An 18091-nucleotide genomic window follows, 5' to 3' on the forward strand; every position below is an offset into this window, starting at 1 on the left:
CTTTCAAGTGAGCAGACATACGCCAGTGAAGTGCTGTCCAGAGAGTTACTCCAGAGAGAGAGAGAGAGAGAGAGAGAAAAACCCTGTAAGTATGCCAGATATGTCTCTAGTAAAAGGGGGAGGAGAAGGGTACTCGTTCTCTCACACTGCCATAGCGTTTGTATCTGAGGCAGTCAGCCCCCCTCCTCCACCCAGCTGAATAGAGTTTCTCTCCACACCTGTTCCCATGGAAACCAGGGAACTTCAGTTTACCTCAGGCAGGTATTTCCTTAGGGCTCTCCACTCAGAATGTGGGTCAGATTGTCCGAGACATATGCATGGTAACACGAGGAGAAACATTTAGAAGAGGACTTTGACAAAGAAAAAATATACACGTCTGTTACAATACACATGACCGTCATGTTACACATGTGTTACAGGATAAAGAGCTTTAGCTGTCCCAGTGTTTGAAGCCTTCTGACTGTGGGCCACACAATGGGCCTGGCTGGCAGCCTTTCTGACAATTTCCTTTTGGCCTGGTGGCCGTTCTGCAATGTCCCTGTCCCTCTTTAAAAGGGAAAACATTCCCGCTCTGGTGACAATACAGCACGCCGTGACTAAAGATAGAGGGTCTTAAACTGAGGCAGAGAAAATCTCAGTTTCCCTGCCCGTCAACAGTTGGCAAAGCAGTTGTTTTTCTCTATGACTGACAAAAGAGGTTCAAGTGGTACTTCTATGCGATTGCGTGGCATGCAACAGTTGTAGTTCTACCTACTCTGATGTAGCCTTCCCATTGACAGTCTGACAGTGTAGTGCCTGAAGGAAGAGGGTAGCCCACTGCATCTGTCTCAACGGGCTGGGCAAACACCTGCAGACCTCTCCTGGTCTCTCAAACGGGGATAGTCAGAGAAACATTACTGGGTAACACAATATTACTGACTCATCAAGCTCTTTCCCTTGCACTCACTACTACCCACCCACTCCTACCCACCCACTCCTACCCACCCACTCCTACCCACTCACTCCTACCCACCCACTCCTACCCACCCACTCCTACCCACCCACTCCTACCCACTCACTCCTACCCACCCAGGCCTACCCACCCACTCCTACCCACCCACTCCTACCCACCCACTCCTACCCACTCACTCCTACCCACCCACTCCTACCCACCCAGGCCTACCCACCCACTCCTACCCACTCACTACTACCCACCCACTCCTACCCACCCACTCCTACCCACTCACTCCTACCCACCCACTCCTACCCACCCAGGCCTACCCACCCACTCCTACCCACTCACTACTACCCACCCACTCCTACCCACCCACTCCTACCCACCCACTCCGACCCACTCACTCCTACCCACCCAGGCCTACCCACCAACTCCTACCCACTCACTCCTACCCACCCACTCCTACCCACTCACTCCTACCCACCCACTCCTACCCACCCACTCCTACCCACCCACTCCTACCCACTCACTCCTACCCACCCAGGCCTACCCACCAACTCCTACCCACTCACTCCTACCCACCCACTCCTACCCACTCACTCCTACCCACCCAGGCCTACCCACCAACTCCTACCCACTCACTCCTACCCACCCACTCCTACCCACCCACTCCTACCCACTCACTCCTACCCACTCACTCCTACCCACCTACTCCTACCCACCCACTCCTACCCACCCACTCCCACCCACCCACTACTACCCACTCACTTCTACCCACCCACCTACCCATACCTACCCTTTCATTGCTACCCACCCACTCCTACCCACTCACTTCTACCCACCCACCTACCCATACCTACCCACCCACTCCTACCCACCCACTCCTACCCACCCACTCCTAACCACTCACTTCTACCCACCCACCTACCCATACCTACCCACCCACTCCTACCCACCCACTCCTATCCATTCACTCCTACCCACTCCTTCTCACTCTATCCTACCCACTCACTCCTACTTCTATTCACTCCTACTCATACCACCTACTCCTACGTTTTAACAACTTGACAGCTACGACCACAATGAGTGATTCAAAGGTAGTTGTCAAGGAGTTTTCCATATGTCTCTAAATGTGTTCTTCACCTGACACTTCAGTTCACCTGACTCTTCAGTTCACCTGACTCTTCAGTTCACCTGACTCTTCAGATCACCTGACTCTTCAGTTCACCTGACTCTTCAGATCACCTGACTCTTCAGTTCACCTGACTCTTCAGTTCACCTGACACTTCAGTTCACCTGACTCTTCAGTTCACCTGACTCTTCAGATCACCTGACTCTTCAGTTCACCTGACTCTTCAGTTCACCTGACACTTCAGTTCACCTGACTCTTCAGTTCACCTGACTCTTCAGTTCACCTGACTCTTCAGTTCACCTGACTCTTCAGATCACCTGACTCCTCAGTTCACCTGACTCTTCAGTTCACCTGACTCTTCAGTTCACCTGACTCTTCAGTTCACCTGACTCTTCAGATCACCTGACTCCTCAGTTCACCTGACTCTTCAGTTCACCTGACTCTTCAGTTCACCTGACTCTTCAGATCACCTGACTCTTCAGATCACCTGACTCCTCAGTTCACCTGACTCTTCAGTTCACCTGACTCTTCAGTTCACCTGACTCTTCAGTTCACCTGACTCTTCAGTTCACCTGACTCCTCAGTTCACCTGACTCTTCAGTTCACCTGACTCTTCAGTTCACCTGACTCTTCAGATCACCTGACTCTTCAGATCACCTGACTCCTCAGTTCACCTGACTCTTCAGTTCACCTGACTCTTCAGTTCACCTGACTCTTCAGTTCACCTGACTCTTTCTATTGGCATTGGTTGATGCTTTGAAAGGATGTAGCCGACAAGCTGAACATCTAAGGTTTTGGGTTACGAGATTATCTGTTCAGGGGATGACACTGTGGTTGTCCGCAGGACAGGGGGCTGTTGTGGTCCTGCAGACAGTAGACTATCTTCGCTGGCCCTGCCTTCCTCTGACTCTCCTCTCTCACAGGACCAGCTCTGTCCTAAACACACAAAGACCAGACTGTTCATCTCCTCTGGCAGTCCAGCAGCCACCGCTACGGATCCAAAATGACATCTTAGTGACACCCCAGACTCCTCACCTGACAGGAATCCGGATGGCCACAGGCCACAGTGTGAAGAGAACGCAGAGGGAGGGTATACAGAATTAGGGGAAGAGGAGGACAGAGACCTGTCCTGAGAGGTTCTTTTTGAACAAGTCTGTTCCTATTGTAGTTGGACGTATTCATTCATATAAGTGCATCAAAAACATATTTTTTTGCATCTATCGCGGCCATTTGGATTTTTCAACTATATTCTTCTCGTGCCTCAAGACCATAGATATGTTGATATGGTATAACTCTGTGGTTATCATCACACAGTTGTATATCAGTAGTGTGAAGCTGTTGTCTGTCATGATAATGACTGTGCGGTGATGACCTGAAACAACAATGCCCTTCTCCACAGGGAGATAGGGCCCAGAGCAGATGAGGTAAACAAAGAAGGGAGTCATCAGAACACTCCAATTAAACACATGAGTAGAGAGACAACCCTAAGTGGTAGAGAGCCAAGTAACCCTCAGGGATAGATAGTATAGAGCCAAGTATCCCTCAGAGATAGATAGTATAGAGCCTAGTAACCCTCAGGGATAGATAGTATAGAGCCAAGTATCCCTCAGGGATAGATAGTATAGAGCCAAGTATCCCTCAGAGATAGGTAGTATAGAGCCTAGTATCCCTCAGAGATAGGTAGTATAGAGCCAAGTAACCCTCAGTGATAGGTTGTATAGAGCCAAGTAACCCTCAGTGATAGGTTGTATAGAGCCAAGTAACCCTCAGGGATAGGTAGTATAGAGCCAAGGGATAGGTAGTATAGTAGTATAGAGCCAAGGGATAGGTAGTATAGAGCCAAGAAACCCTCAGGGATAGGTAGTATAGAGCCAAGTAACCCTCAGGGATAGGTAGTATAGAGCCAAGTAACCCTCAATGATAAGTAGTATAGAGCCAAGTAACCCTCAGGGATTTTTTATTTTACCTTTATTTAACTAGGCAAGTCAGTTAAGAACAAATTCTTATTTTCAATGACGACCCAGTGGGTTAACTGCCTGTTCAGGGGCAGAACGACAGATTTGTACCTCGTCAGCTCAGGGATTTGAACTTGCAACCTTCCGGTTACTAGTCCAACGCTCTAACCACTAGGCTACCCTGCCGTAGTATAGGTGTTCTATTCCCCAGAATATCTATGTGGAAACGTATCAGGTGGCTATTCAAGAGTTCACTTAGGAAAAAGTAGTTCTGGGTTCAGAGATGAATGAAAAATATACCTTTTTTTTTTGCTCTCTATTTTTGCTCATGTCAAACATTTGCCTTCACTGTCATCGATACCGAATTACTCAATCAGTATCACAGTTTCTAATGTTGCTATGGTTTCCTCAGTGAATTAACTGTTGCTAATGTTGCTATGGTTTCCTCAGTGAATTAACTGCTGCTAATGTTGTTATGGTTTCCTCAGTGAATTGACTGCTGTTAATGTTTCCATGGTTTCCCCTGTGAATGAACTGCTGCTAATGTTGCTATGGTTTCCTCAGTGAATTGACTGCTGCTAATGTTTCCTCAGTGAATGAACTGCTGCTAATGTTGCTATGGTTTCCTCAGTGAATTGACTGCTGCTAATGTTTCCTCAGGGAATTAACTGTTCCTCACAGTGCTAATGTTTACTGATACAGTGAATGGAGTGCCCTTGGCATAACCCTACCATACAATCAACACAATACATAATGACACGGACACAGACACAGCCGTATAGATTTGTTTGCAGTATACAACAGGGCTCTGATATGGACCATTAATGACTGTAGTTGTGAGGCAAATCTGTACTGTATGTTATTTAATTACATTTATTTAACCTTTATTTTAACTCGGCAAGTCAATTAAGAACAAATTCTAAATTACAATGACTGCCTGCACCGGCCAAACTCGGACAACGCTGGGCCAATTTTGCGCCGCCCTATGGGACTCCCAATTACATCCGGTTGTGATACAGCCTGGAATCGAACCAAGGTGTCTGTAGTGACGCCTCAAGCACTGAGATTCAGTGCCTTAGACCGCTGCACTACTCAACAGGTCTCGGTTTGCTTTGACCACTGGCTCCAGGTCATCTATAAGACATTGCTAGGTAAGGCCTCGCCTTATCTCAGCTCACTGGTCACCATAGCAACACCCACCCGCAGCACGCGCTCCAGCAGGTATATTTCACTGGTCACCCCCAAAGCAACTCCTTTGGCCGCCTTTCCTTCCAGTTCTCTGCTGCCAATGTCTGGAACGAACTGCAACAATCACTGAAGCTGGAGACTCATATCTCACTCTCTAACTTTAAGCAACAGCTGTCAGAGCAGCTCACAGATCACTGCACCTGTACATAGCCCATCTGTAAATAGCCCATCCAACTACCTCATCCCCATACTGTTATTTATTTTTTGCTCCTTTGCACCCCAGTATCTCTACTTGCACATTCATCTTCTGCACATCTATCACTCCAGTGTTTAATTGCTAAATTGTAATTACTTCGTCACTATGGCCTATTTATTGCCTTACCTCCCTAATCTTACCTCATTTGGCCCTTGCTACATATTCATCGCCAGACCCACTGGCTCCAGGTCATCTACAAGTCCATGCTAGGTAAAGCTCCGCCTTACCTCAGTTCACTGATGGCAACACCCACCCGTAGCACGCGCTCCAGCAGGTGTATCTCACTGATCATCCCTAAAGCCAACACCTCATTTGGCCGCCTTTCCTTCCAGTTCTCTGCTGCCTGTGACTGGAACGGCTGGCTGTACATAGTCCATCGGTAAATAGCCCACCCAATTTACCTACCTCATCCCCATACTGTTTTTATTTATTTACTTCTCTGCTCTTTTGCACACCAGTATCTCTACCTGCACATGACCATCTGATCATTTATCACTCCAGTGTTAATCTGCTAAATTGTAATTATTCGCCTACCTCCTCATGCCTTTTGCACACAATGTATATAGACTCTTTTTTTTCTTTCTTTTTTTCTACTGTGTTATTGACTTGTTTATTGTTTACTCCATGTGTAACTCTGTGTTGTTGTCTGTTCACACTGCTATGCTTTATCTTGGCCAGGTCGCAGTTGTAAATGAGAACTTGTTCTCAACTAGCCTACCTGGTTAAATAAAGGTGTTCTCAACTGGCCTACCTGGTTAAATAAAGGTGTTCTCAACTAGCCTACCTGGTTAAATAAAGGTGTTCTCAACTGGCCTACCTGGTTAAATAAAGGTGTTCTCAACTGGCCTACCTGGTTAAATAAAGGTGTTCTCAACTGGCCTACCTGGGTAAATAAAGGTGTTCTCAACTGGCCTACCTGGTTAAATAAAGGTGTTCTCAACTAGCCTACCTGGTTAAATAAAGGTGTTCTCAACTGGCCTACCTGGGTAAATAAAGGTGTTCTCAACTGGCCTACCTGGGTAAATAAAGGTCAAATAAAAAAGAGATGTTGTAACTGCCCCCAGCTTTTTTGCAAACTGCTGGTTAATCATTCCTGAGGGAGAGAGTCACCTTTTCTCTAGGTCAGGGGGGGAGAGGAGGGGGGCGCAATTCCAGTCCTCGAGGGCCTGATTGGTGCCACAGGTCTGCCCCAGCCCCAACCAACACACCTGACTCCAATAATCACCTAAATATGATGTTCAGTTTAGAATGACATTAGTTTAATCAGTTGTGTTTGCTGGGGATGGGGGGAAAGTGTGACACCAATCAGGCCCTTGAGGACTGGAGATTCCCACCCCTGCTCTAGGTCATAGCTGAATTCTAAACCGATCCTCATATTGATGTAGTAACTTGCACTGAGAGTGGCTAAAACTCACTGTAAATGTGTATTCTAATTTATACCCTATTCCCTATGATGTAGCTCATGAGCCAATGGGCTCTGGTCAAAAATAGTGCACTATATACTGTAGGGAATATGATGCCATTTGGCAAGCAGCTTACGTTTCTCCTGTTATGGACTGTATAACCTTACTGACCGGTGACCGCATAGTGACGCTGCATTATGCCCATCTTTGTAGTCCATTATGCCCATCTTTGTAGTCCATTATGCCCATCTTTGTAGTCCATTATGCCCATGTTTGTAGTCCATTATGCCCATCTTTGTAGTCCATTATGCCCATGTTTGTAGTCCATTATGCCCATGTTTGTAGTCCATTATGCCCATGTTTGTAGTACATTATGCCCATGTTTGTAGTCCATTATGCCCATGTTTGTAGTCCATTATGCCCATGTTTGTAGTCCATTATGCCCATGTTTGTAGTCCATTATGCCCATGTTTGTAGTCCATTATGCCCATGTTTGTAGTCCATTATGCCCATGTTTGTAGTCCATTATGCCCATGTTTGTAGTCCATTATGCCCATGTTTGTAGTCCATTATGCCCATGTTTGTAGTCCATTATGCCCATGTTTGTAGTCCATTATGCCCATGTTTGTAGTCCATTATGCCCATGTTTGTAGTCCATTATGCCCATGTTTGAAGTTGCAGGGTAGGACTCTCTGTCCGTCCAAAAAGCTCCAGAAATGTGTTAGCCAGCTAGCTCCTGATGTGACCACACTCATCAATGGCTGGAGTTTGTCCTGGCTGCTGGTGTTTCTCAGTTTGCTTGCTGAGGGGACCTCGGCACTGGCGTTAGGCCTGTGGCAGCGGACGAGAGGTGGGCTTGAGGCTGGCTGAAGGGAGGCTGGCCTGGAAGGGACTGTTATTGCACTGGGACAGAGGGCTTTTGGTAGGAAGTCTGGCCTTGCACTGCCAGAGATTGTGTGTGTGTGTGTGTGTGTGTGTGTGTGTGTGTGTGTGTGTGTGTGTGTGTGTGTGTGTGTGTGTGTGTGTGTGTGTGTGTGTGTGTGTGGTGTGTGTGTGTGTGTGTGTGGGGGTGGGGGTGTGCGTGTGTTTGTGTAAGTGCGTGTGTGTGTGTGTGGGGGGTGTGCGTGTGCGCGTGCGTGTGTGTGTGTGTGTGTGTGTGTGTGTGTGTGTGTGTGTGTGTGTGTGGGTGTGGGTGTGTGTGTGTGTGTGTGTGTGTGTGTGTGTGTGTGTGTGTGTGAGTGTTGTACCTGTCTTACTCTCATCTCAGTCAGTCAGAGAGAGAACATGTTCCTTTATCCTTTATCAGGTAAAACTCTGCAGAGGCTAATGCTAATGTCCTCTCTCTCTCAGGCTACAAATAAATGTACCATATTTAAAGTCATTTTGCAGCTGCTTTTGTCCAGTGTGTCCAATGTGTTGTGTGATATGGTGTCCCAGTGTTTGAGCATATTTCGCAAATGTTTTCAATCAAAGTCTGAGTTCAATTTGGTGTCCACTGTGGTATCCGAAATGGTGTCCAGTGATTGTGAAATCAAATGAGGATATCATTAACACAGACAAAAGTTGTTTAGCAAGCCATTTATCCCTTTGCATGTGATACAGTGAGTTGTGATGTAATACTGACACCTTACCTTTCATGGGAACACAGACATTTGCATATTGTTTCTGTTCTTGCGAGCGATACTAAGGCTTCAGTGACCAGAATACACACAGTCACATCCCCCGATGACAACAGGACACAGACAAAGTCACACCACCTATCAATCAAGGTGTTTGACAAAGCCTTAAAGGGGTAGTTCAAGGTGAATGACAAAGCCTTAAAGGGGCAATTCAAGGTGTTTGATAAAGCCTTAAAGGGGCAATTCAATGTGTTTGATAAAGCCTTAAAGGGGCAATTCAAGGTGTTTGATAAAGCCTTAAAGGGGCAGTTCAAGGTGTATGACAATGTATTAAAGGGGCAATTCAAGGTGAATGACAAAGCCTTAAAGGGGCAGTTCAAGGTGTGTGACAATCTATTAAATGGGCAATTCAAGGTGAATGACAAAGCCTTAAAGGGGCAATTCAAGGTGTTTGATAAAGCCTTAAAGGGGCAATTCAAGGTGTATGACAAAACCTTAAAAGGGCAATTCAAGGTGTGTGACAATGCCTTAAAGGGGCAGTTCAAGGTGAATGACAAAACCTTAAAGGGGCAATTCAAGGTGTAAGCCTTAAAGGGGCAATCTGCAGTTTCTAAATGCATTTTTGAAGAATATAACTTAGAAATGCCTCATTTTAAAAAACAATTTTATATTCACCTTTATTTAACCAGGTAAGCTAGTTGAGAACAAGTTCTCATTTGCAACTGCGACCTGGCCAAGATAAAGCATAGCAATTCGACACATACAACAACACAATGTTACACATGGAATGAACAAAACATACAGTCAATAATACAGTAGAAACACTGGAGTGATAGACATACTGTGGTGCAAAAGGAGCAAAATAAATAAATACAGTATGGGGATGAGGTAGATAGATGGGCTGTATACAGATGGGCTATGAACAGGTGCAGTGATCTGTGAGCTGCTCTGACAGCTGGTTCTTAAAGCTAGTGAAGGAGATGGGAATCTCCAATCTCCTCATGAGCTTAGTTCAACTGTTGTACCCCATCAGAACTTAAAATATGCATGTTTTACTCCAATGTGTGTACACAAAGTAAATGTAAACAAACACTATATTACCTCAACAAGGTTAAAACTATAACTTTTATATCATAGACGGTTAGTCCTTGTATCCATAGCTTTATCTACGAATTTTAGAGTGGTTCATTTTCTCCAGCTTTTTACGGAAAGATGGGCTTTGTTATTGTTTAAATTGCTGATTGCCGCTTTATGATGTTGTCAATACAATCAACAATGCTCTGTTTGGGAAGGGCAAACAACCGTGTGACATCTCTGCTACCTCAATGGACACAGAACACAGATTAAATGAGGGTAGAGATGCCTCTCTGAATACTCTGACCACAGAATGACGTGGAACACTACTGCATCAATATGGCTCCTGTGACCTTGTGTTCACAGACAGGGTTTTTCACATTGATTCGGAAGGTTCCCTCTCTCTTCCTCTGAGTTTATGGTCTGATCTCAAGTGTAGATTTTTTTACTAGAAACGCGTAAATCCTCTTGACAATGTAGGAGACTCCTCTTGGCAATATGTAGGAGACTCCTCTTTACAATATGTAGGAGACTCCTCTTTACAATATGTAGGAGACTCCTCTTTACAATATGTAGGAGACTCCTCTTGGCAATATGTAGGAGACTCCTCTTTACAATATGTAGGAGACTCCTCTTTATAATATGTATAGGAGACTCCTCTTTAAAATATGTAGGAGACTCCTCTTTACAATATGTAGGAGACTCCTCTTTACAATATGTAGGAGACTCCTCTTTATAATATGTAGGAGACTCCTCTTTACAATATGTAGGAGACTCCTCTTTACAATATGTAGGAGACTCCTCTTTCCAATATGTAGGAGACTCCTCTTTACAATATGTAGGAGACTACTCTTTACAATATGTAGGAGACTCCTCTTTACAATATGTAGGAGACTACTCTTTACAATATGTAGGAGACTCCTCTTTACAATATGTAGGAGACTCCTCTTTACAATATGTAGGAGACTCCTCTTTACAATATGTAGGAGACTCCTCTTTACAATATGTAGGAGACTCCTCTTTACAATATGTAGGAGACTCCTCTTTACAATATGTAGGAGACTCCTCTTTCCAATATGTAGGAGACTCCTCTTTACAATATGTAGGAGACTACTCTTTACAATATGTAGGAGACTCCTCTTTACAATATGTAGGAGACTACTCTTTACAATATGTAGGATACTCCTCTTTACAATATGTAGGAGACTCCTCTTTACAATATGTAGGAGACTCCTCTTTACAATATGTAGGAGACTCCTCTTTCCAATAGGTAGGAGACTCCTCTTTACAATATGTAGGAGACTCCTCTTTACAATATGTAGGAGACTCCTCTTTCCAATATGTTGGAGACTCCTCTTTACAATATGTAGGAGACTCCTCTTTCCAATATGTTGGAGACTCCTCTTTACAATATGTAGGAGACTCCTCTTTATAATATGTAGGAGACTCCTCTTCACAATATGTAGGAGACTCCTCTTTACAATATGTAGGAGACTCCTCTTTACAATATGTAGGAGACTCCTCTTTACAATATGTAGGAGACTCCTCTTTCCAATATGTAGGAGACTCCTCTTTACAATATGTAGGAGACTCCTCTTTCCAATATGTTGGAGACTCCTCTTGGCAATATGTTGGAGACTCGTTTTTACAATATGTAGGAGACTCCTCTTTACAATATGTTGGAGACTCCTCTTGGCAATATGTTGGAGACTCGTTTTTACAATATGTTGGAGACTCCTCTTTACAATATGTTGGAGACTCCTCTTGGCAATGTAGGAGACTCCTCTTTACAATATGTAGGAGACTCCTCTTTACAATATGTAGGAGACTCCTCTTTCCAATATGTTGGAGACTCGTTTTTACAATATGTAGGGGACTCCTCTTTCCAATATGTTGGAGACTCATTTTTACAATATGTAGGAGACTCCTCTTTACAATATGTAGGAGACTCTTTTCTACAATATGTAGGAGACTCCTCTTTACAATATGTAGGAGACTCCTCTTTACAATATGTAGGAGACTCCTCTTTACAATATGTAGGAGACTCCTCTTTACAATATGTAGGAGACTCCTCTTTACAATATGTAGGAGACTCCTCTTCACAATATGTAGGAGACTCCTCTTTACAATATGTAGGAGACTCCTCTTTACAATATGTAGGAGACTCCTCTTGGCCTCAGAAAGAGAGCACTGACAAGCGTTCCAAATGGAACTCTATTACCTATGTAGTGCACTCCACTCTATAGTGAATATGGTATCATTTGAGATGCATCCATTGTGTAACAGAGTCATCATGTGTGGGCGGCGCTGAGACAAGGAACCACGGAGCCTTTATCGACAGTCTCAGGTACCTGTGAGGACGGAACCTTTATCGACAGTCTCAGGTGCCTGTGAGGACGGAGCCTTTATCGACAGTCTCAGGAGCCTGTGAGGAAGGAGCCTTTATTGACAGTCTCAGGTTCCTGTGAGGACGCAGCCTTTGTTGACAGTCTCAGGTGCCTGTGAGGACGGAGCCTTTATCGACAGTCTCAGGTACCTGTGAGGACGGAGCCTTTATCGACAGTCTCAGGTACCTGTGAGGACGGAACCTTTATCGACAGTCTCAGGTGCCTGTGAGGACGGAGCCTTTATCGACAGTCTCAGGAGCCTGTGAGGACGGAGCCTTTATCGACAGTCTCAGGAGCCTGTGAGGACGGAGCCTTTATTGACAGTCTCAGGTGCCTGCGTAAGTTCATATGTGTACATGTGAACTGTACCCTTTGACCTTTGTGTACCCCAGGGAACAACACCGTAATGTACTCTAACCAAACCCTTATTATATGAGAGTGTGTTAATATGGTCCAAGCAATTAGTATGAACCTGGTGACACTGCATACTTTACTTCAAGTGCCTTTGAGCACTTCTAGTTTTACTTCAAGTGCCCTTGAGCACTGCTAGTTTTACTTCAAGTGCCCTTGAGCACTGCTAGTTTTACTCCAAGTGCCCTTGAGCACTGCTAGTTTTATTTCAAGAGCCCTTGAGCACTGCTAGTTTTACTTCAAGTGCCCTTGAGCACTGCTAGTTTTACTTCAAGTGCCCTTGAGCACTGCTAGTTTTACTTCAAGAGCCCTTGAGCACTGCTAGTTTTACTTCAAGTGCCCTTGAGCACTGCTAGTTTTACTTCAAGTGCCCTTGAGCACTGCTAGTTTTACTTCAAGTGCCCTTGAGCACTGCTAGTTTTACTTCAAGAGCCCTTGAGCACTGCTAGTTTTACTTCAAGTGCCCTTGAGCACTGCTAGTTTTACTTCAAGTGCCCTTGAGCACTGCTAGTTTTACTTCAAGAGCCCTTGAGCACTGCTAGTTTTACTTCAAGTGCCCTTGAGCACTGCTAGTTTTACTTCAAGTGCCCTTGAGCACTGCTAGTTTTACTTCAAGAGCCCTTGAGCACTGCTAGTTTTACTTCAAGAGCCCTTGAGCACTGCTAGTTTTACTCCAAGTGCCCTTGAGCACTGCTAGTTTTATTTCAAGTGCCCTTGAGCACTGCTAGTTTTACTTCAAGTGCCCTTGAGCACTGCTAGTTTTACTTCAAGTGCCCTTGAGCACTGCTAGTTTTACTTCAAGTGCCCTTGAGCACTGCTAGTTTTACTTCAAGTGCCCTTGAGCACTGCTAGTTTTACTTCAAGTGCCCTTGAGCACTGCTAGTTTTACTTCAAGAGCCCTTGAGCACTGCTAGTTTTACTTCAAGAGCCCTTGAGCACTGCTAGTTTTACTTCAAGTGCCCTTGAGCACTGCTAGTTTTACTTCAAGAGCCCTTGAGCACTGCTAGTTTTACTTCAAGTGACCTTGAGCACTGCTAGTTTTACTTTAATGGTGATAATTGGACGATTATTTACTTGATTCTAGGTAGCTTTTAGCAAAGTGCCGGAAATGCATTCTTGCCAGTAAGGGGTGCAAAGTAAACCAGTAAGGGGTGCAAAGTCAACCAGTAAGGGGTGCAAAGTCAACCAGTAAGGGGTGCAAAGTAAACCAGTAAGGGGTGCAAAGTCAACCAGTAAGGGGTGCAAAGTCAACCAGTAAGGGGTACAAAGTCAACCAGTAAGGGGTGCAAAGTAAACCAGTAAGGGGTACAAAGTCAACCAGGGGGTAATTGAGGGACAGTGAAATACAAGCCTTGGTTTTAAGGGGGCTGGGGTGGGGTGAAAGTGCTTGTCAAGTCAGAGTGGTGAGTGTGAGAGATTGTGTGAGTGTGTATGTGTGAGTGAGTGAGTGAGTGAGTGAAGGTGCTACCATACTTTAAGGTTTATGTTGATTAGTTTTAGTTTCCATGGTTTCAAGAATGAAGGAGGCAGCAGAGTAAAAGTCGGTTTATGCCATGTTGACATGGGGACGAGGATAGAGGACAGACAACACATTCAAACTCATTCATACCCTCCTCTCAGTCTATCCTTATCCTTTATAGACCTGAGACTATAGCCCCGTATAGTGTGGTGCCAACATAACAGACATAAGTAGCCCATCCCAGATACTCACATTTTCCACGGACACTGCCAAGGATAACAGGTAAACAACTGGGGGTATGGCTGAGTGTTTTACTCAATCACTCTCAACTCTGGTTATTAACATCAACACGGGGGTTATTTTACACCACTGAGTGTTGTTTTAACTCCGAAATCAAAATATGTTACACTGAAAAATCAACAGTGTAAAACTGGTCAATTTACGGTGTACACTTCTGGTTCACTCGTACGCCCTTCTATTCTCATACACTGCTCAGTACAATCCCAGAAAATCATGCAAAGAAATCAACTAGTACTGTCAGTACTGTATATGTAAAATGATTAAGGGAATACTAGACATATGCACAAATATTCCCATACAGGTACAGTTTAAAACATTCTCACACCTATCTTTTTAAACTGATCAGAGTACTCAACTCCTGATGTTAAAGTTGAAACACTGAGGTAAACACTAATGTTCAGGCAATATAAAAAAAATATTTAAAAAAATACATAGAACCCTTCTTGCCTTCCAAAGAATCATCATAGAACCCTTTCTTCCAAAAAAGGGTTCTTAGGATGTTAAAGATTCTAGGTAGAATCCTTTGCCTTTTTTAAATTAACCCTGGTTTTCCAAAAAGGTTATTCAGATGAAAACGGTTCTTGGTAGAAACCTATCCCTCCACAGAGAACCCCTTCAGAACCCTATTTTTGCACAGTGCCTTGCGAAAGTATTCGACCCCCTTGAACTTTGCGACCTTTTGCCACATTTCAGGCTTCAAACATAAAGATATATCTTCTTATTGTGAAGAATCAACAACAACTGGGACACAATCATGAAGTGGAACAACATTTATTGGATATTTCAAACTATTTTAACAATTCAAAAACTGAAAAATTGGGCGTGCAAAATTATTCAGCCCCTTTACTTTCAGTGCAGCAAACTCTCTCCAGAAGTTCAGTGAGGATCTCTGAAGGATCCAATGTTGACCTAAATGACTAATGATGATAAATACAATCCACCTGTGTGTAATCAAGTCTCTGTATAAATGCACCTGCACTGTGATAGTCTCAGAGGTCCGTTAAAAGCGCAGAGAGCATCATGAAGATCAAGGAACACACCAGGCAGGTCCGAGATACTGTTGTGAAGAAGTTTAAAGCCGGATTTGGATACAAAAATATTTCCCAAGCTTTAAACATCCCAAGGAGCACTGTGCAAATAGATAATATTGAAATGGAAGGAGTATCAGACCACTGCAAATCTACCAAGACCTGGCCGTCCCTCTAAACTTTCAGCTCATACAAGGAGAAGACTGATCAGAGATGCAGCCAAGAGGCCCATGATCACTCTGGATGAACTGCAGAGATCTACAGCTGAGGTGGGAGACTCTGTCCATAGGACAACAATCAGTCGTATATTGCACAAATCTGGCCTTTATGTAAGAGTGGCAAGAAGAAAGACATTTCTTAAAGATATCCATAAAAAGTGTTGTTTAAAGTTTGCCACAAGCCACCTGGGAGACACACCAAACATGTGGAAGAAGGTGCTCTGGTCAGATGAAACCAAAATTGAACTTTTTGGCAACAATGCAAAACGTTATGTTTGGCGTAAAAGCAACACAGCTGAACACACCATCCCCACTGTCAAACATGGTGGTGGCAGCATCATGGGTTGGGCCTGCTTTTCTTCAGCAGGGACAGGGAAGATGGTTCAAATTGATGGGAAGATGGATGGAGCCAAATACAGGACCATTCTGGAAGAAAACCTGATGGAGTCTGCAAAAGACCTGAGACTGGGACGGAGATTTGTCTTCCAACAAGACAATGATCCAAAACATAAAGCAAAATCTACAATGGAATGGTTCAAAAATAAACATATCCAGGTGTTAGAATGGCCAAGTCAAAGTCCAGACCTGAATCCAATCGAGAATCTGTGGAAAGAACTGAAAACTGCTGTTCACAAATGCTCTCCATCCAACCTCACTGAGCTCGAGCTGTTTTGCAAGGAGGAATGGGAAAAAAATTCAGTCTCTCGATGTGCAAAACTGATAGAGACATACCCCAAGCGACTTACAGCTGTAATCGCAGCAAAAGGTGGCGCTACAAAGTATTAACTTAAGGGGGCTGAATAATTTTGCACGCCCAATTTTTTTCAGTTTTTGATTTGTTAAAAAAGTTTGAAATATCCAATAAATGTCGTTCCACTTCATGATTGTGTCCCACTTGTTGTTGATTCTTCACAAAAAAATACAATGTTATATCTTTATGTTTGAAGCCTGAAATGTGGCAAAAGGTCGCAAGGTTCAAGGGGGCCGAATACTTTCGCAAGGCACTGTATATGAACACACACGTGGATATTCTGGACCATAAACCAGTACTGTTCTATATCCTGTCTTACTTTTGTCCTGTCTTATGTTGTCATAATACAACCAGGGAGAGGACTATGGACAGACGTATGGTATCTTTCATATCAAAGGCAGAAAAAGGATTATACAAACCTAGATTCAATATTTCCATCCCCTTTGATGATTGGCATTGTTCCATAATCTAATACCAGTCAGTTTAACTGACACATCGCCATGACCACGTACGGTACGGTACATTACGTAATGACACGTCATTATGAAAATAACCATGACTGCTTTTCCGATCCTCCGATTCTCCACCGGTGGATCAGACCGTCTGGGCATCGGTAATACACACCGAGAAAATAATGCTGCAGAAGTGACCTTCTCCCAAACAATTCTTCTGTCATTTTTTTTTTGTTTGTTGTGTACACTAACAAATTGATGTTATCCTTTTCCACAACAACCTAATCAAACATAACCACATTTCCAATACACTGTCCCAGCCACTCGATAATATTAACAGTCTATAACAAGAGAGCGGCAGGGTAGCCTAGTGGTTAGCCTAGTGGTTAGAGCGGAAGGTTGCGAGTTCAAACCCCCTGAGCTGACAAGGTACAAATCTGTCGTTCTGCCCCCTGAACAAGGCAGTTAACCCCACTGTTCCCAGGCCGTCATTGAAAATAAGAATTTGTTCTTAACTGACTTGCCTGGTTAAATAAAGGTAAAATAAAAATAAATAAATAAAAAACTAGCAACTACCTGACTGTGCAGTACATGAACTTATCTGTTCTATTCAAATACACACCGGCCCTTCGTGGGAGATTTATGGTTTAGTAAAATTACAGGCAAAACAAATGAGGGGAGCGAAAAGCCAACAGAGGCCGGCTCTCTTACAAACAAAAGCACTTTCTTGGCCGTGAACGCTGCCACACTGCCCTACATCCTTTTAGCCATCTCACTATAGCCACTCTCCATTTAAACACATCTTAAAAAACAGGTCGTTTCATTTTGGACCGTCTCCCTGTGTTGTTACGCCTTAACTGACCTGATGTCGGAGCCTTCTAGCACATGAAGACTCTGGGCAAAATAAGTGCACTATATAGGGAACAGGGGGCCATTTAGAAGGCATGCTCACTCTGAAGCAGAGACCCTGAGGGGAGTTCCACAGAGGCCCTTATCACAGGTGGCTATGGAAATTATGTGTGTGTGAGAGAGAGAGAGAGAGAGAGAGAGAGAGAGGTAGAGAGAGAGTGTTAGTGTTCTGGTGGCTCTGTTATAGTGTAGGGTGTGTTTTTCCTGGTTTGGTTTAGGTCCATTCAACCCCTTAGAGGGCAAGGTAAGTGTCAATAAATACAGAGCCAGTCTGAGTGATCACCTTTAATCTATGGTGAATCATTTCTATCCAGATGGGAGTGTTCTCTTCCAGGATGACAATGTCCCCCATTCACAGGGCACGAGTGGTCACTGAATGTTTTGATGAGCACGAAGACGATGTAAACCACATGCCATGGCCGTCTCAGCCACCAGATCTCAACCTAATTGAACACGTTTTTACACCACCATCCACAAAACACCAAATGATGGAATTTGTTGTGGAAGAATGGTGTCACATCCGTCCAGTAGATTACCAGACACTTGTAGAATATATGCCAGGTGCATTGAAGCTGTTTTGGCTCGTGGTGACCCAACAGTATTAGGTATTAACAG

The sequence above is a fragment of the Oncorhynchus mykiss genome, chromosome 20 (genome assembly GCF_057628025.1).
Source record: "Oncorhynchus mykiss isolate SJ-2025 chromosome 20, ASM5762802v1, whole genome shotgun sequence".
NCBI lineage: Eukaryota > Metazoa > Chordata > Actinopteri > Salmoniformes > Salmonidae > Oncorhynchus > Oncorhynchus mykiss.